The sequence below is a fragment of the Amblyomma americanum genome, chromosome 4, assembly GCF_052857255.1.
Source record: "Amblyomma americanum isolate KBUSLIRL-KWMA chromosome 4, ASM5285725v1, whole genome shotgun sequence".
Classification (NCBI taxonomy): domain Eukaryota; kingdom Metazoa; phylum Arthropoda; class Arachnida; order Ixodida; family Ixodidae; genus Amblyomma; species Amblyomma americanum.
In genome coordinates this window covers 66821208-66841081 of record NC_135500.1, presented here as the reverse complement: position 1 = coordinate 66841081, position 19874 = coordinate 66821208, and positions in this window count along the sequence as shown.

Genomic DNA, 19874 nt, shown 5'->3' with positions numbered 1-19874 from the left:
TGCGGCTGCTAGTTTTCCTAATCGGCGCGGACGTTGCGACGCCTCATGGGCGACAATGAACGGCGGCGAGGCGAAGGCGAGCGGTGGGAAACGTAGGGCTGGCGACTGTGCTCGCTGTCAGGAGAGGTCTCCTGAGGTTGTGGTCCGAAACGTGGGTGAAAGGTACGGTCTGCATCAGGGTAGTCTGGCAGAGGGTGGACAGGCGCATGCAGAGTACGTCGACAGAGGCGCGCGACGTGGCCCGGAAGACCGCAGGCGTAGCATATCGGTCGATTGTCAGCCGTGCGCCAAGGGTTGTAGGTAGGGGGCGTGAAGCGGGTCCGTGGAGCAGCAGGCGCAGGCACCACTTGAGGAACGTATGTATAAGCCTGCGGTCGCGGTGGTCGCGCGACAGCCTCGGCATACGTGAGAGGCACGGGAGTGGGGGCAGGCGGCACTTTCAACTGGAGGACCGTAGCTCAACGGAGCAGCAACAGGCGGTGGCGGGGTCGGGGGAATGCCGACCTGGGGATCCAAGGGGGCTGGTTGTGGAAGAGGAGGGAGGGCGTCAGCGACCGCCTGCGTGATGGCGTGCCGGATCTCAGCGCTGAGGGGGGTCGGTGTCTGATGTTGGCGAGATAGGAGCGAGAGCTGCCGGCCGACCTCGTCCCGCACAAAGTCTTTGATGGTAGCAAGTAGATCTGGATTGATGGCCAGGCCGGAGATGGAGTCGGCTGGCGGAGGAGGCCGACGAGCGCAAAGACGTTGCTTGCGCAACTCGTCGAAACTCTGGCAAAGGGTATACACCGAGGTAACGGTGGTGGGACTCTTCGCTAACAACAGCTGAAAAGCATCGTCATCGATACCCTTCATGATGTGTTTGATCTTGTCAGCCTCGGACATAGCCGGATCAACACGCTTGCAGAGGTCTACTACGTCTTCAATGTAGCTGGTGAAAGTCTCATCCGTGTGCTGAGCTCGGAGGCGCAGGCTTTGCTCAGCGCGCAGTTTCCGCACTGCAGGACGGCCGAAAACCTCCGCAAGGGTGCTCTTTAGAACGGCCCAAGTGGGAGTGTCGGCCTCGTGGTTGCGGAACCAGAGGTTCGCGACATCGCTGAGGTAGAAGATGACGTTGGTAAGCTTGACGCGGTCGTCCCAGTTGTTGTGGCGGCTCACCCGTTCGTATGATTCCAGCCAATCTTCCACGTCCTGGTCGCTATGGCCGCTGAAGACAGCGGGGTCGCGCTGCCGGACGGCACCGGAGCAGATGACTGGCTGCGACGTGGCGGCGGGCTGTTGACTGGCCTTGGTAGTGGATATCGGGATGGTGCGGCTGCGAAGGTCCACGGTGATGGTGAAAAGGGGAACACAGCAAACTCCACCAAATGTAGAGCGGTTTATTGGCACGATGGAAGCGCCGGCTACGAAGACCTTGGCACAGGCAATCTACGAGGCAGAGAGCCGAGAGACCAGACACAAGCGGCAGTGTTCCATCCAGCACGAGCATCCAACCGGCGGCGCGAGCGCTTCGTCGTCGTTGGCTTCGGGGCTGGGTCATCTTCTTCATTCCAATATATATATATATATATATAAGAGAGAGAGAGAGAGAAGCCAACAGCCACACAGAAACCAAAAGCCATAGGTGATTTTTTTGTGGTGTTGATTAATGGAGATTATTAGTGAATATTTTATCTCTTAAAGATAACTAATTAGAAAAGCAGACGAAGCAACAACCACAGCCCGCCGGTGGGAACCGAACCCACGACCTCCGAATTACGTGTCCGGTGTTCTACCAACTGAGCTACAATTATCTCCGACTCACGAGGGGCCTGTCGGAACGTGGATCAAGGCTGGGCCCCATACTTATAGCCTACCGACTGCATCAAAATTGCAGCTGCACCGGGGACCCCACTCACCGGGACATAGTAGGGCTCACATGGGTCTCGAGGGGAATGAAGCAGCCGACGCCACCGCCCGCGCGCTCCCATTCCGGGCTTTCCTTTCTCGACTTCCTAGATGGGGATCTGGAATTCAATCCCGCGTATTCGGTTAAAGAAACAGCCCTTCATTATCAATCTCGCCCGAATAAAGGTCCATCTAAGAGCGAGCAGCCCCGAGCCGGGATGCACCGAATGCAGGGGCTGTGGAATTCGTAACCCCCCCCCCCCCCCCCTTCCCACGTGTGCGATCCGAAATGCAAGCTGTGCGGGGGCTTGCACGCCACGGCGGCCAAGGTGTGTAGGCAACGGTACCTCACTCCATACGTAGAACGCGCACGACGACAAAGAGCGCGACTGGAGCAAAAAGAGAAGGCACAGCTGGACGAAGAAAAGCAACACGTGGAACGCGGCCGATCTGCGTCAAGGACGCCGGCACGCAGCCGCTCCCGCTCTCGATCGAGGAGCCGACCACCTGCGAGGACAAGCAGGAGTCGTTCATGATCACAGGTGCGCTTTGGGGGAATGAACAGCGGCGGCGATGGCACGTGGGCGGACAAGGTCAGCGGCGCTTCGACGACCACTCCAAGGGAAAGTGAGTCCCGCAACCCGGATAAAGAGCGGATAGCTATGTTAGAACAGGAACTGAGAGAGATAAAAGCCGCTTATACTAAGTTAAGACTCGAATGGACTGAAATAGGTAAAGCGAACAGCAGTAGGCCATCGCGCACTCCCGAGCCCCCAACCGATATCGAAACTCCCCAACTCGTTGAGTTTGAGAGACAGGAAGAAAAACGCGAAGAATGCCCGCCTCCTAAGAAGCGAATGACCGTGCGATCAGACGTTAAGGACGCCATGAACGCCATGAACGATGATATATAGGCTAATGCACGAGAGCATGACGCGCATGAACGAGAAATTGGACATATTTGGCACACGAGTACAGAAAATGGAAATGTATCTAGACAACACAGTAGTACCGGCAATGGAGAGGGTGGGTTCACAACACATCGCTGCGCAAGGCCCACCTCGCGACGGTCTCACTGCAAGCGGAGGGGGATACAATGGTCAAAATGGCAGTAACAAATAAGACACGAAATCTCCGCGTATGGCAATGGAGCTGCAGGGGGATCGCCTCAAAAAAAGGCGTCCTCCTGCAGCTGGTCAAATAAGAAACCGAGAAGCGACACGTCATTATGCTACAAGAAACACTCACACCCAAACGGGCCCTTACGGGCTATAAGGCCGAAGCCCACAGAAACGAGCAAGGCAGAGGCGTCGCTTTACTGATTGGAAAGCAGATCCCGTACATTCGGCATGACATCCGCCACACAGCCTCCTATCTAGAACACCTCACGATCGAGATCATACCGAACGACCACGTGGGGAACAAGCAAAGCATCTTCCTCACAAATCTGTACAGCAGCCCGAAGGATTCCAGGCAAGGGTTTAGGGGCATTCTGGGCAAGATTGCGCACATCGCCAAAGATAGTCCGCTGATTGTAGGTGGAGATTTTAACGCCCCACACTAGTCATGGGGCTACGCGTATCCCTCTAGTAAGGGCGATCGTCTTCAAACGACAACCTCTGATCACAGACCCAGAAACTCCAACTAGATGTGGCACTTCCACATGTCGAGACATCACACCGGACTTCACATTCGTCTGAGGCCTTGAGAAATGCGCCTGCACAATTCGGGCATAGAACTTGGCAGTGACCACTATATTCTCCGAATTGATGCATTGATACCGGGAAGGAGGTAAAGGGAGTACAAACTCTTCGACTGGGACAAATTTCGTGCAATACGGACTCAGCCGTCCGACTCATCAGGGGCAAACACAAAGCACACGATAACGAGCTGGACCGAGCAGCTCAAAGCAGACATCGTAGCCTCGGATCGAACGATTACTACGGATGTTAAGGTAGAGAGAATGGACAGTCGGCTAGCGAATCTTCTCGAAGCCAAACATTCCATTCTAGCCAGGTGGAAGGGTCAACGTTTCAACAGAAGACTACGAAGAAAACTTGCTGAACTCAACAAGACCATTGAAGAATACTGCGTGGTTCTCTCCCGACAGCAATGGGACGAAGTCTGTAACTCCCTCAACGGGGAAATACGCAGAGGGAGTGGGTGGGTGCTCATAAAACACCTCCTCGATGAAAACGAAACAAAGTCCAAGACTATACAACGTATCAGACTAAGCAAATTAGTGCACCGTGCGATGCAAATCAGTACTGCCGAAGCACTTCTTAATGACCTTGCCAAATGGTACCGCTTAAATCGGGGCAACCTAGTAACTTACAAAGGACGAACTATGACGGTGCCCCAAACTCAGAGCTAGATTAGGACTTCACAGAAAGCGAGGTACGCCTCGCAATTCACGAACTCAACAGTAACTGTGCGGCAGGCCCCGACGGTATCACAAATCGCGCTCTCCGAAATTTAGAGGACAACTCGGTCACGTTCCTAACGCAACAAATCAACGAAGCCTGGAAAACTGGCCATCTACCTGCAGAGTGGAAACACGCCAACATGGTACTCATCCCAAAACCGGGCAAGCCGCTGGCCCTACCAAACCTAAGGCCAATCTCACTAACGTCCTGCCTAGGAAAGCTAGCCCAACACGTCATCCTGAATAGACTATCGGAATACGTAGAAGAAAAGGAGTACTTCCCCTACAATATGATCGGCTTTAAGCCGGGCCTCTTAACGCAAGACGCTATGCTACGAATCAAGAAAAGTCTTCTGGATCGCTCCACACGAGACACCAAGGCGCTACTCGGACTCGATGTGGAGCACGCTTTTGACAACATCCACCAACAAGCCATTCTCAAAGCCATATCTGACCACAATCTCAGAACACGCTTCTACCACTACGTCAAGGCGTTTCTGGAGGATCGAACGGCCACTCTCCGGAGAGGCGAGCACGTCTCGTGGAGCTTTGACCTGGGCCATAAGAGAACACAGCAAAGCTCCGAACTTCCACCATTCTTATTTAATTTAGAAATGACAATGCTCTCTCGCGCACTGGGTGAAATTGCCGATGTGGAGCACATCATATACGCAGACGATGTCACCATCTGGAGCACCGGTGGCAGCGATGCGGAATTAGAAGCTCGCATGCAAGAAGCCATCTCAGTTAGGGCCCGTTAACACTTGTCCAAAAATCGGGCGAGCGAAGCGGATTCGGCCGCTTTTGGCGCCGAGCGAGGTGGAAAGCGGCGCGGCGAGGGCGATCGGGCTGGACCCAAATTTTCCGCGTTCGCCGCCGCGGCGAAAAACATGGCGGTGCCTTTCGACGCTGGGCCCTTCGCCTCGGAATGAATTCGTCGTTGTTGTGGCCTTGTTCAGCGCGTTCACTGGCCATAAGTCCGACACCGGTACATCGCTTCGTCTCACGTCACCTATAAGCAAAAGTATAAGTGATAAATATGCGTTATTTTTTTATTTTGAGTGAAGATTCGGCCGCTACTAGGCCTACGAGGAGCCGCGGTTTTGTTGACAGTACTAGTTCCCGTCCTGACAAGCAGATGGCGCCACTAGGCTGGGCGTTTTGTTGCGAGTCTGTTTGCATACGCTGAACTAAAAATGGGAATGTGCTTGCGTTTACGTACGCTAGCGTGCATACGGCTATGGTACACAGACAGCATCGATTTATGCTCTTTTCTAATCATATCTGTGTACGCCGCGAGCGGTGACGTGGTGGCCGGGAAGTGTGTGGAAAAGCGAGAAACAGCAGCGGCGCGGCGGTTCCGCCTCGCCCGGGGGTCAACAGATGAGAACAGGTCCTAGTTTTCCCGGCGAGCGAATCCGCTTCGCTCGCCGGATTTTTGGACAAGTGTGAATGCGCCCTTACCGAGGCCCATCTCACCTCAATGGGACTTCGCTGCTCTTCTAGAAAATCCGAGCTGCTCATCTACCACGCCCCAAGACCAGGGCGCCCGTCCAACGACTGGCGAAAACACCACACTTCGTGCATAGAGTTACTCTACATGGAAGGAAATCGCATACCTACGGTTCACAAAATACGAATTCTAGGACTAATCATCCAAAGTAACGGCTCCAACTGGGCTATGCTGAACAACATCACGATCAAGATTGCGAACGCGATCCGAATATTTCGGCGCATCATGAATGGACACAGGGGACTGAGCGAGGACAACGACAATAGAATGGCCCACGCTTTTGTACTCTGTCACATCCCATGCGTGGCTGCGATGCTTAACTGGAAAAAAGAACATCGGAAATGGCTCGAAGTACACATACGCCGAGCTTTCAAGACAGAGTTGGGGCTTCCCGATAATGCCTCCACTGATCTACTCTTACAGCTAGGAGTCCACAATACCCTTGACAAATCATCGAGGCTCAACACGGCACAGGTCGCACACCTATCAAGCACCAAAGCGGGCCGAGAGATTCTCGTCAAGCTCGGCCTGAACACCATAACAGAAAAGGACAACGTCCTGCAGTTGCCTAAAGTCATGCGAGAAGATATTAAAGTGCTCCCCTTCCCAAGAAATGTACAGCCGGTCCACAATCAAGGACGAAGACTTGCCCGTGCCAAAGCCCTCGCTGTAGACGCGGCAAGGATTCCCGACGAGACAGCTTTCGTGGATGCAGTCTACATACCGGGAAAGCATGCCTACTCGGCAGCAGTAATCGACGGGCACGGGCGAACGCGCAACTCACTCACGCTTTACACCGAGAAGCCAGAGGTAGCTGAACAAGCAGCGATAGCACTAGCTCTCAAAGACTCGAGCTTCACAACTGTCTACAGCGACTCTAGAGCAGCCACACGAGCTTTCGCCAAGGGCGGAACAGACAAGACGACGCTACGAATCTTAGGCGGAAGTAACATCACCGATCACTCCATCGTACGGTTCCCCGCACACATGGGTAACTTAGGGGGCGGACTGCGGAATCTCAACGAGATCGCACACGAGGCGGCGCGAGGACTCATCGACCGCGTCCCTGCGGTTTCCTCCGCTACCCCACATATCGAGTACAGGGATCAATTATTTACGTACAACGAGCTCACTGAGCACTTTTATTTAGGCAGACAAGAGTTTCCTCTCCCGGATAAGAAATTAACCCGCAGCCAGTCGGTCACGTTGCGCTTGCTCCAAACGAACTCATACCCCAACCCCTGGCGCATGAAGTACATCGACCCAGACTACGACGGACATTTGTGTGAATAGTGCAGTGAACGTGTAGACTTGAACCATATACTGTGTGGTTGTGCATCGAGTGACGCCTACGCCAAGAACAAGGACCATTGGGACAAAGTGCTAAAAAGTGCTTCACTACACGACCAGCTTCGGGCTGTCCAGGAGGCCCGCGCGGCGGCGGAGAGCTTCGGGCTCTCCGTGCCGACGTGGGAGCTGCCCTCTACACCTGGCGCCTAGCCGAGTGTTCTTCAGGACCCCTACTGTGGGATATAAAGTTTTACCACCACCACCAAGAGGGAGCAGTGGCTCTTTACAAAAATTATGCTGTGCCCTGCAGCACTAAAACATTTCCATCCTTCCTTCACGGGTAGTTGTCCACACTGTGCGAAGTCTTCGAACATCTATCACATTATGTGGGCCTGCCCATCCAACTCAGCTATTCCTCCTCACCCCTAACCCCACTCTGCAGGACTGGAAGCCGACCCTGCTCGGCTGCTATGACCTACAGGTCCAAAAATTGCTTGCTATGTAGCTCTGGTTAACACCGGTCGAAAGCGAAAAGCTGCATCTCCCTGACTACATTTGTTGTCGAGCGTCTGGCGGTTTCCATAGACATGGTTCGGGTGCCCATCGAGATATGTGAGAGAGTAATTTCCTTTCCTTAAAACCAAATTTTATTTCACTTTCCTTCCCTTATGGCACGGTTCGGGTAGCGCAGTATCTGTCTCATATAACGACGGACACCTGAACCGCGCCGTAAGGAAAGGGATAAAGGAGGGTGTGAAAGAAGAAAGGAAGGAAGCGGTACCGTAGTGGAGGGCTCCGGAATAATTTCGACCACCTGGTGTGGTCGCAGCCGCCATGGTCTGGTTCGAACCCGGGAACATCGGATCAGTAGCCATGCGCCCTAACCACTGAGCCACCGCGGCGGGTAAGGGCTTCAGAAATTTCCACCACTTGGGGTTCTTTAACGTGCACTGACATCGAAAAGTACACGGGCTCCTTTTGCGGTTCACCTCTATCGAAATGCAGGTGGTGGTGGTGGTGAAAGCATTGATTAATAATAGAGAGAGGTGTTGGGGGCCGTGACCTGAAGGGTCACGCCCTTACAACCACTAGGTGGGATGCCTAGTCAGGCACCTCATTGGCGGTTGCCGCAGCCCGGGCGCGCTGCGTAAAGGCCCTTTGGGCCTCGAGGGGGAAGGAATTTGCTAGACTCAGTGTCTCCGCTCGTCGTATAGGGCGCAATTTTCTTTTCAGGTGTTGGCAGGGTCGTTATGGCGGAACTGAGTACATATATCGTAGCAAGTATGCCGCAGTGAAGGCGCACGGGGGAAGGAAGTCTGCTAGACTGAGTGTCTCCGCTCCACGTATAGGGCGCAGTTTTTCTTTTCTGGTGGTCGCAGGATCGTTATGGCATAGCTGAATACATATATCGTGACAGGGACGCCGCAGTGAAGGCGCATGGGAGAAGGAAGTCTGCTAGACTCAGCGTCTGCGCTCGTCGTATCGGGTGCCGTATTTCTTTCAGGTCGTCGCTGGGTCGTTATGGCTGCGCTGAGTACATATATTGTGGCAGGTATGCCGCAGTGAAGGCGGACGTGGGAAGGAAGTCTGCTAGACTCAGTGTCTTCGCTCGTCGTATAGGGCGCCGCTTTTCTTCTCAGGTGGTGTCAGGGTCTTTATGGCTGCGCTGAGTACATATATCGTAGAAGATACGCCGCAGTGAAAGCTCATGGGAGAAGGAAGTCTGCTAGACTCAGTGTCTACGCTCGTTGTATCGGGCGCCGTTTTTCTTTCAGGTGGTCGCAGGATCGTTATGGCATCGCTGAATACATATATCGTGGCAGGGACGCCGCAGTGAAGGCGCATGAGAGAAGGAAGTCTGCTATACTCAGCGTCTGCGCTCGTCGTATCGGGTGCCGTTTTTCTTTCATGGTGGTCGAAGATGGTTATGGCATCGCTGAATACATATATCGTGGCAGGGACGACGCAGTGAATGCGCAGGGGAGAAGGAAGTCTGCTATACTCCGCGTCTGCGCTCGTCGTATCGGGTGCCGTTTTTCGTTCAGGTGTTCGCAGGATCGTTATGGCATCGCTGAATGCATATATCGTGGCAGGGACGCCGCAGTGAAGGCGCATGGGAGCAGGAAGTCAGCTATACTCAGCGTCTGCGCTCGTCGTATCGGGTGCCGTTTTTCTTTCATGGTGGTCACAGGATCGTTATGGCATCGCTGAGTACATATATCGTGGCAGGGACGCCGCAGTGAAGGCGCATGGGAGAAGGAAGTCTGCTATATTCAGCGACTGCGCTCGTCGTATCGGGTGCCGTTTTTCTTACATGGTGGTCGAAGATCGTTATGGCATCGCTGAATACATATATCGTGGCAGGGACGCCGCAGTGAAGGCGCATGGGCGAAGGAAGTCTCCTATACTCAGCGTCTGCGCTCGTCGTATGGGGTGCCGTTTTTCTTTCAGGTGTTCGCAGGAACGTTATGGCATCGCTGAATACATATATCGTGGCAGGGACGCCACAGTGAAGGCGCATGGGAGAAAGAAGTCTGCTATACTCAGCGTCTGCACTCGTCGTATCGGGTGCCGCTTTTCTTTCAGGTGTTCGCAGGATCGTTGTGGCATCGCTGAATACATATATCGTGACAGGGACGCCGCAGTGAAGGCGCATGGGAGAAGGAAGTCTGCTATACTCAGCGTCTGCGCTCGTCGTATCGGGTGCCGTTTTTTTTCAGGTGTTCGCAGGATCGTTATGGCATCGCTGAATACATATATCGTGGCAGGGACGCCACAGTGAAGGCGCATGGGAGAAAGAAGTCTGCTATACTCAGCGTCTGCGCTCGTCGTATCGGGTGCCGTTTTTCTTTCAGGTGTTCGCAGGATCGTTATGGCATCGCTGAATACATATATCGTGGCAGGGACGCCGCAGAGAAGGCGCATGGGAGAAGGAAGTCTGCTATACTCAGCGTCTGCGCTCGTCGTATCGGGAGCCGTTTTTCTTTCAGGTGTTCGCAGGATCGTTATGGCATCGCTGAATACACATATCGTGGCAGGGACGCCACAGTGAAGGCGCATGGGAGAAAGAAGTCTGCTATACTCAGCGTCTGCACTCGTCGTATCGGGTGCTGTTTTTCTTTCAGGTGTTCGCAGGATCGTTATGGCATCGCTGAATACATATATCGTGGCAGGGACACCGCAGTGAAGGCGCATGGGTGAAGGAAGTCTGCTATACTCAGCGTCTGCGCTGGTTGTATCGGGTGCCGTTTTTCTTTCATGGTGGTCGAAGATCGTTATGGCATCGCTTTATACATATATTGTGGCAGGGATGCCGCAGTGAAGGCGCATGGGAGAAAGAAGTCTGCTATACTGAGCGTCTGCGCTCGTCGTATCGGGTGCTGTTTTGCTTTAAGGTGGTCGCAGGATCGTAATGGCATCGCTGAATACATATATCGTGGCAGGGACGCCGCAGTGAAGGCGCATGGGAGAAGGAAGTCTGCTAGACTCCGTTTCTGCGCACGTCGTATCGGGCGCCGTTATTCTTTCGGGTGGTCGCAGGGTCGTTATGGCTGCGCTGAGTACATATATTGTGGCATTTATGCCGCAGTGAAGGCGGACGGGGGAAGGAAGTCTGCTATACTCAGTGTCTCCGCTCCTTGTATAGTGTGCCGTTTTACTTTCATGGTGGTCGCAGGATCGTTATGGCATCGTTGAATACATATATCGTGGCAGGGAGGACGCAGTGAATGCGCATGGGAGAAGGAAGTCTGCTATACTCAGCGTCTGTGCTCGTCGTATCGGGTGCCGTTTTTCTTTCATGGTGGTCGAAGATCGTTATGGCATCGCTGAATGCATATATCGTGGCAGGGACGCCGCAGTGAAGGCGTATGGGAGCAGGAAGTCAGCTATACTCAGCGTCAGCGCTCGTCCTATCGGGTGCCGTTTTTCTTTCATGGTGGTCACAGGATCGTTATGGCATAGCTGAATACATATATCGTGGGAGGGACGCCGCAGTGAAGGCGCATGGGAGAAGGAAGTCTGCTATACTCAGCGTCTGCGCTCGTCGTATCGGGTGCCGTTTTTCTTTCATGGTGGTCGAAGATCGTTATGGCATCGCTGAATACATATATCGTGGCAGGGACGACGCAGTGAATGCGCAGGGGAGAAGGAAGTCTGCTATACTCCGCGTCTGCGCTCGTCGTATCGGGTGCCGTTTTTCTTTCAGGTGTTCGCAGGATCGTTATGGCATCGCTGAATGCATATATCGTGGCAGGGAGGCTGCTGTGAAGGCGCATGGGAGAAGGAAGTCTGCTATACTCAGCATCTGCGCTCGTCGTATCGGGTGCCGTTTTTCTTTCATGGTGGTCGAAGATCGTTATGGCATCGCTGAATACATATATCGTGGCAGGGACGACGCAGTGAATGCGCATGGGAGAAAGAAGTCTGCTATACTCAGCGTCTGCACTCGTCGTATCGGGTGCCGTTTTTCTTTCAGGTGTTCGCAGGATAGTTATGGCATCGCTGAATACATATATCGTGGCAGGGACGCCACAGTGAAGGCGCATGGGAGAAAGAAGTCTGCTATACTCAGCGTCTGCACTCGTCGTATCGGGTGCCGTTTTTCTTTCAGGTGTTCGCAGGATAGTTATGGCATCGCTGAATACATATATCGTGGCAGGGACGCCACAGTGAAGGCGCATGGGAGAAAGAAGTCTGCTATACTCAGCATCTGCGCTCGTCGTATCGGGAGCCGTTTTTCTTTCATGGTGGTCGAAGATCGTTATGGCATCGCTGAATACATATATCGTGGCAGGGACGACGCAGTGAATGCGCATGGGAGAAAGAAGTCTGCTATACTCAGCGTCTGCGCTCGTCGTATCGGGTGCCGTTTTTCTTTCAGGTGTTCGCAGGATAGTTATGGCATCGCTGAATACATATATCGTGGCAGGGACGCCACAGTGAAGGCGCATGGGAGAAAGAAGTCTGCTATACTCAGCGTCTGCACTCGTCGTATCGGGTGCTGTTTTTCTTTCAGGTGTTCGCAGGATCGTTATGGCATCGCTGAATACATATATCGTGGCAGGGACACCGCAGTGAAGGCGCATGGGTGAAGGAAGTCTGCTATACCCAGCGTCTGCGCTGGTTGTATAGGGTGCCGTTTTTCTTTCATGGTGGTCGAAGATCGTTATGACATCGCTGAATACATATATCGCGGCAGGGATGCCGCAGTGAAGGCGCATGGGAGAAAGAAGTCTGCTATACTGAGCGTCTGCGCTCGTCGTATCGGGTGCTGTTTTGCTTTAAGGTGGTCGCAGGATCGTAATGGCATCGCTGAATACATATATCGTGGCAGGGACGCCGCAGTGAAGGCGCTTGGGAGAAGGAAGTCTGCTAGACTCCGCGTCTGCGCACGTCTTATCGGGCGCCGTTATTCTTTCGGGTGGTCGCACGGTCGTTATGGCTGCGCTGAGTACATATATTGTGGCATTTATGCCGCAGTGAAGGCGGACGGGGGAAGGAAGTCTGCTATACTCAGTGTCTCCGCTCCTCGTACAGTGTGCCGTTTTTCTTTCATGGTGGTCGCAGGATCGTTATGGCATCGTTGAATACATATATCGTGGCAGGGACGACGCAGTGAAGGCGCATGGGAGAAGGAAGTCTGCTATACTCAGCGTCTGCGCTCGTCGTATCGGGTGCCGTTTTTCTTTCATGGTGGTCGAAGATCGTTATGGCATCGCTGAATACATATATCGTGGCAGGGACGACGCAGTGAATGCGCAGGGGAGAAGGAAGTCTGCTATACTCCGCGTCTGCGCTCGTCGTATCGGGTGCCGTTTTTCTTTCAGGTGTTCGCAGGATCGTTATGGCATCGCTGAATGCATATATCGTGGCAGGGAGGCCGCTGTGAAGGCGCATGGGAGCAGGAAGTCAGCTATACTCAGCGTCTGCGCTCGTCGTATCGGGTGCCGTTTTTCTTTCATGGTGGTCACAGGATCGTTATGGCATAGCTGAATACATATATCGTGGCAGGGACGCCGCAGTGAAGGCGCATGGGAGAAGGAAGTCTGCTATACTCAGCGTCTGCGCTCGTCGTATTGGGTGCCGTTTTTCTTTCATGGTGGTCGAAGATCGTTATGGCATCGCTGAATACATATATCGTGGCAGGGACGCCGCAGTGAAGGCGCATGGGCGAAGGAAGTCTGCTATGCTCAGCGTCGGCGCTCGTCGTATCGGGTGCCGTTTTTCTTTCAGGTGTTCGCAGGATCGTTATGGCATCGCTGAATACATATATCGTGGCAGGGACGCCACAGTGAAGGCGCATGGGAGAAAGAAGTCTGCTATACTCAGCGTCTGCACTCGTCGTATCGGGTGCCGTTTTTCTTTCAGGTGTTCGCAGGATCGTTATGGCATCGCTGAATACATATATCGTGGCAGGGACGCCGCAGTGAAGGCGCATGGGAGAAGGAAGTCTGCTATACTCAGCGTCTGCACTCGTCGTATCGGGTGCCGTTTTTCTTTCAGGTGTTCGCAGGATCGTTATGGCATCGCTGAATGCATATATCGTGGCAGGGACGCCGCAGTGAAGGCGCATGGGAGAAGGAAGTCTGCTATACTCAGCGTCTGCGCTCGTCGTATCGGGTGCCCTTTTTCTTTCATGGTGGTCGAAGATCGTTATGGCATCGCTGAATACATATATCGTGGCAGCGACGCCGCAGTGAAGGCGCATGGGCGAAGGAAGTCTGCTATGCTCAGCGTCGGCGCTCGTCGTATCGGGTGCCGTTTTTCTTTCAGGTGTTCGCAGGATCGTTATGGCATCGCTGAATACATATATCGTGGCAGGGACGCCACAGTGAAGGCGCATGGGAGAAAGAAGTCTGCTATACTCAGCGTCTGCACTCGTCGTATCGGGTGCCGTTTTTCTTTCAGGTGTTCGCAGGATCGTTATGGCATCGCTGAATACATATATCGTGGCAGGGACGCCACAGTGAAGGCGCATGGGAGAAGGAAGTCTGCTATACTCAGCGTCTGCACTCGTCGTATCGGGTGCCGTTTTTCTTTCAGGTGTTCGCAGGATCGTTATGGCATCGCTGAATGCATATATCGTGGCAGGGACGCCGCAGTGAAGGCGCATGGGAGAAGGAAGTCTGCTATACTCAGCGTCTGCGCTCGTCGTATCGGGTGCCGTTTTTCTTTCATGGTGGTCGAAGATCGTTATGGCATCGCTGAATACATATATCGTGGCAGGGACGCCGCAGTGAAGGCGCATGGGCGAAGGAAGTCTGCTATGCTCAGCGTCGGCGCTCGTCGTATCGGGTGCCGTTTTTCTTTCAGGTGTTCGCAGGATCGTTATGGCATCGCTGAATACATATATCGTGGCAGGGACGCCACAGTGAAGGCGCATGGGAGAAAGAAGTCTGCTATACTCAGCGTCTGCACTCGTCGTATCGGGTGCCGTTTTTCTTTCAGGTGTTCGCAGGATCGTTATGGCATCGCTGAATACATATATCGTGGCAGGGACGCCACAGTGAAGGCGCATGGGAGAAAGAAGTCTGCTATACTCAGCGTCTGCGCTCGTCGTATCGGGTGCCGTTTTTCTTTCATGGTGGTCGAAGATCGTTATGGCATCGCTGAATACATATATCGTGGCAGGGACACCGCAGTGAAGGCGCATGCACGAAGGAAGTCTGCTATGCTCAGCGTCTGCGCTCGTCGTATTGGGTGCCGTTTTTCTTTCAGGTGTTCGCAGGATCGTTATGGCATCGCTGAATACATATATCGTGGCAGGGACGCCACAGTGAAGGCGCATGGGAGAAAGAAGTCTGCTATACTCAGCGTGTGCACTCGTCGTATCGGGTGCCGTTTTTCTTTCAGGTGTTCGCAGGATCGTTATGGCATCGCTGAATACATATATCGTGGCAGGGACGCCGCAGTGAAGGCGCATGGGAGAAGGAAGTCTTCTAGACTCAGCGTCTGCGCTCGTCGTATCGGGTGCCGTATTTCTTTCAGGTCGTCGCTGGGTCGTTATGGCTGCGCTGAGTACATATATTGTGGCAGGTATGCCGCAGTGAAGGCGGACGTGGGAAGGAAGTCTGCTAGACTCAGTGTCTTCGCTCGTCGTATAGGGCGCCGCTTTTCTTCTCAGGTGGTGTCAGGGTCTTTATGGCTGCGCTGAGTACATATATCGTAGAAGATACGCCGCAGTGAAAGCTCATGGGAGAAGGAAGTCTGCTAGACTCAGTGTCTACGCTCGTTGTATCGGGCGCCGTTTTTCTTTCAGGTGGTCGAAGGATCGTTATGGCATCGCTGAATACATTTATCGTGGCAGGGACGCCGCAGTGAAGGCGCATGGGAGAAGGAAGTCTGCTATACTCAGCGTCTGCGCTCGTCGTATCGGGTGCCGTTTTTCTTTCAGGTGTTCGCAGGATCGTTATGGCATCGCTGAATACATATATCGTGGAAGGGACGCCACAGTGAAGGCGCATGGGAGAAGGAAGTCTGCTATACTCAGCGTCTGCGCTCGTCGTATCGAGTGCCGTTTTTCTTTCAGGTGTTCGCAGGATCGTTATGGCATCGCTGAATACATATATCGTGGCAGGGACGCCGCAGTGAAGGCGCATGGGAGAAGGAAGTCTGCTATACTCAGCGTCTGCGCTCGTCGTATCGGGTGCCGTTTTCCTTTCAGGTGTTCGCAGGATCGTTATGGCATCGCTGAATACACATATCGTGGCAGGGACGCCACAGTGAAGGCGCATGGGAGAAAGAAATCTGCTATACTCAGCGTCTGCACTCGTCGTATCGGGTGCTGTTTTTCTTTCAGGTGCTCGCAGGATCGTTATGGCATCGCTGAATACATATATCGTGGCAGGGACACCGCAGTGAAGGCGCATGGGTGAAGGAAGTCTGCTATACTCAGCGTCGGCGCTCGTCGTATCGGGTGCCGTTTTTCTTTCATGGTGGTCGAAGATCGTTATGGCATCGCTGAATGCATATATCGTGGCAGGGACGCCGCAGTGAAGGCGTAGGCGTATGGGAGCAGGAAGTCAGCTATACTCAGCGTCTGCGCTCGTCTTATCGGGTGCCGTTTTTCGTTCATGGTGGTCACAGGATCGTTATGGCATAGCTGAATACATATATCGTGGGAGGGACGCCGCAGTGAAGGCGCATGGGAGAAGGAAGTCTGCTACACTCAGCGTCTGCGCTCGTCGTATCGGGTGCCGTTTTTCTTTCATGGTGGTCGAAGATCGTTATGGCATCGCTGAATACATATATCGTGGCAGGGACGACGCAGTGAATGCGCTGGGGAGAAGGAAGTCTGGTATACTCAGCGTCTGCGCTCGTCGTATCGGGTGCCGTTTTTCTTTCAGGTGTTCGCAGGATCGTTATGGCATCGCTGAATACATATATCGTGCAGGGACGCCACAGTGAAGGCGCATGGGAGAAAGAAGTCTGCTATACTCAGCGTCTGCACTCGTCGTATCGGGTGCTGTTTTTCTTTCAGGTGTTCGCAGGATTGTTATGGCATCTCTGAATACATATATCGTGGCAGGGACACCGCAGTGAAGGCGCATGGGTGAAGGAAGTCTGCTATACCCAGCGTCTGCGCTGGTTGTATCGGGTGCCGTTTTTCTTTCATGGTGGTCGAAGATCGTTATGGCATCGCTGAATACATATATCGCGGCAGGGATGCCGCAGTGAAGGCGCATGGGAGAAAGAAGTCTGCTATACTGAGCGTCTGCGCTCGTCGTATCGGGTGCTGTTTTGCTTTAAGGTGGTCGCAGGATCGTAATGGCATCGCTGAATACATATATCGTGGCAGGGACGCCGCAGTGAAGGCGCATGGGAGAAGGAAGTCTGCTAGACTCCGCGTCTGCGCACGTCGTATCGGGCGCCGTTATTCTTTCGGGTGGTCGCAGGGTCGTTATGGCATCGCTGAATACATATATCGTGGCAGGGACGCCACAGTGAAGGCGCATGGGAGAAAGAAGTCTGCTATACTCAGCGTCTGCACTCGTCGTATCGGGTGCCGTTTTTCTTTCAGGTGTTCGGAGGATCGTTATGGCATCGCTGAATACATATATCGTGGAGGGGACGCCACAGTGAAGGCGCATGGGAGAAAGAAGTCTGCTATACTCAGCGTGTGCACTCGTCGTATCGGGTGCCGTTTTTCTTTCAGGTGTTCGCAGGATCGTTATGGCATCGCTGAATACATATATCGTGGCAGGGACGCCGCAGTGAAGGCGCATGGGAGAAGGAAGTCTGCTAGACTCAGCGTCTGCGCTCGTCGTATCGGGTGCCGTATTTCTTCCAGGTCGTCGCTGGGTCGTTATGGCTGCGCTGAGTACATATATTGTGGCTGGTATGCCGCAGTGAAGGCGCATGGGTGAAGGAAGTCTGCTATACTCAGCGTCTGCGCTGGTTGTATCGGGTGCCGTTTTTCTTTCATGGTGGTCGAAGATCGTTATGGCATCGCTTTATACATATATCGTGGCAGGGATGCCGCAGTGAAGGCGCATGGGAGAAAGAAGTCTGCTATACTGAGCGTCTGCGCTCGTCGTATCGGGTGCTGTTTTGCTTTAAGGTGGTCGCAGGATCGTAATGGCATCGCTGAATACATATATCGTGGCAGGGACGCCGCAGTGAAGGCGCATGGGAGAAGGAAGTCTGCTAGACTCCGCGTCTGCGCACGTCGTATCGGGCGCCGTTATTCTTTCGGGTGGTCGCAGGGTCGTTATGGCTGCGCTGAGTACATATATTGTGGCATTTATGCCGCAGTGAAGGCGGACGGGGGAAGGAAGTCTGCTATACTCAGTGTCTCCGCTCCTCGTATAGTGTGCCGTTTTTCTTTCATGGTGGTCGCAGGATCGTTATGGCATCGTTGAATACATATATCGTGGCAGGGAGGACGCAGTGAATGCGCATGGGAGAAGGAAGTCTGCTATACTCAGCGTCTGCGCTCGTCGTATCGGGTGCCGTTTTTCTTTCATGGTGGTCGAAGATCGTTATGGCATCGCTGAATGCATATATCGTGGCAGGGACGCCGCAGTGAAGGCGTATGGGAGCAAGAAGTCTGCTATACTCAGCGTCTGCGCTCGTCGTATCGGGTGCCGTATTTCTTTCAGGTGTTCGCCGGATCGTTATGGCATCGCTGAATACATATATCGTGCAGGGACGCCACAGTGAAGGCGCATGGGAGAAAGAAGTCTGCTATACTCAGCGTCTGCACTCGTCGTATCGGGTGCTGTTTTTCTTTCAGGTGTTCGCAGGATCGTTATGGCATCGCTGAATACATATATCGTGGCAGGGACACCGCAGTGAAGGCGCATGGGTGAAGGAAGCCTGCTATACCCAGCGTCTGCGCTGGTTGTATCGGGTGCCGTTTTTCTTTCATGGTGGTCGAAGATCGTTATGGCATCGCTGAATACATATATCGCGGCAGGGATGCCGCAGTGAAGGCGCATGGGAGAAAGAAGTCTGCTATACTGAGCGTCTGCGCTCGTCGTATCGGGTGCTGTTTTGCTTTAAGGTGGTCGCAGGATCGTAATGGCATCGCTGAATACATATATCGTGGCAGGGACGCCGCAGTGAAGGCGCATGGGAGAAGGAAGTCTGCTAGACTCCGCGTCTGCGCACGTCGTATCGGGCGCCGTTATTCTTTCGGGTGGTCGCAGGGTCGTTATGGCTGCGCTGAGTACATATATTGTGGCATTTGTGCCGCAGTGAAGGCGGACGGGGGAAGGAAGTCTGCTATACTCAGTGTCTCCGCTCCTCGTATAGTGTGCCGTTTTTCTTTCATGGTTGTCGCATGATCGTTATGGCATCGTTGAATACATATATCGTGGCAGGGAGGACGCAGTGAAGGCGCATGGGAGAAGGAAGTCTGCTATACTCAGCGTCTGCGCTCGTCGTATCGGGTGCCGTTTTTCTTTCATGGTGGTCGAAGATCGTTATGGCATCGCTGAATACATATATCGTGGCAGGGACGACGCAGTGAATGCGCAGGGGAGAAGGAAGTCTGCTATACTCCGCGTCTGCGCTCGTCGTATCGGGTGCCGTTTTTCTTTCAGGTGTTCGCAGGATCGTTATGGCATCGCTGAATGCATATATCGTGGCAGGGAGGCCGCTGTGAAGGCGCATGGGAGCAGGAAGTCAGCTATACTCAGCGTCTGCGCTCGTTGTATCGGGCGCCGTTTTTCTTTCATGGTGGTCGAATGTCGTTATGGCATCGCTGAATACATATATCGTGGCAGGGACGCCGCAGTGAAGGCGCATGGGCGAAGGAAGTCTGCAATGCTCAGCGTCTGCTCTCGTCGTATCGGGTGCCGTTTTTCTTTCAGGTGTTCGCAGGATCGTTATGGCATCGCTGAATACATATATCGTGGCAGGGACGCCACAGTGAAGGCGCATGGGAGAAAGAAGTCTGCTATACTCAGCGTCTGCACTCGTCGTATCGGGTGCCGTTTTTCTTTCAGGTGTTCGCATTATCGTTATGGCATCGCTGAATACATATATCGTGGCAGGGACGCCACAGTGAAGGCGCATGGGAGAAAGAAGTCTGCTATACTCAGCGTGTGCACTCGTCGTATCGGGTGCCGTTTTTCTTTCAGGTGTTCGCAGGATCGTTATGGCATCGCTGAATACATATATCGTGGCAGGGACGCCGCAGTGAAGGCGCATGGGAGAAGGAAGTCTGCTAGACTCAGCGTCTGCGCTCGTCGTATCGGGTGCCGTATTTCTTCCAGGTCGTCGCTGGGTCGTTATGGCTGCGCTGAGTACATATAT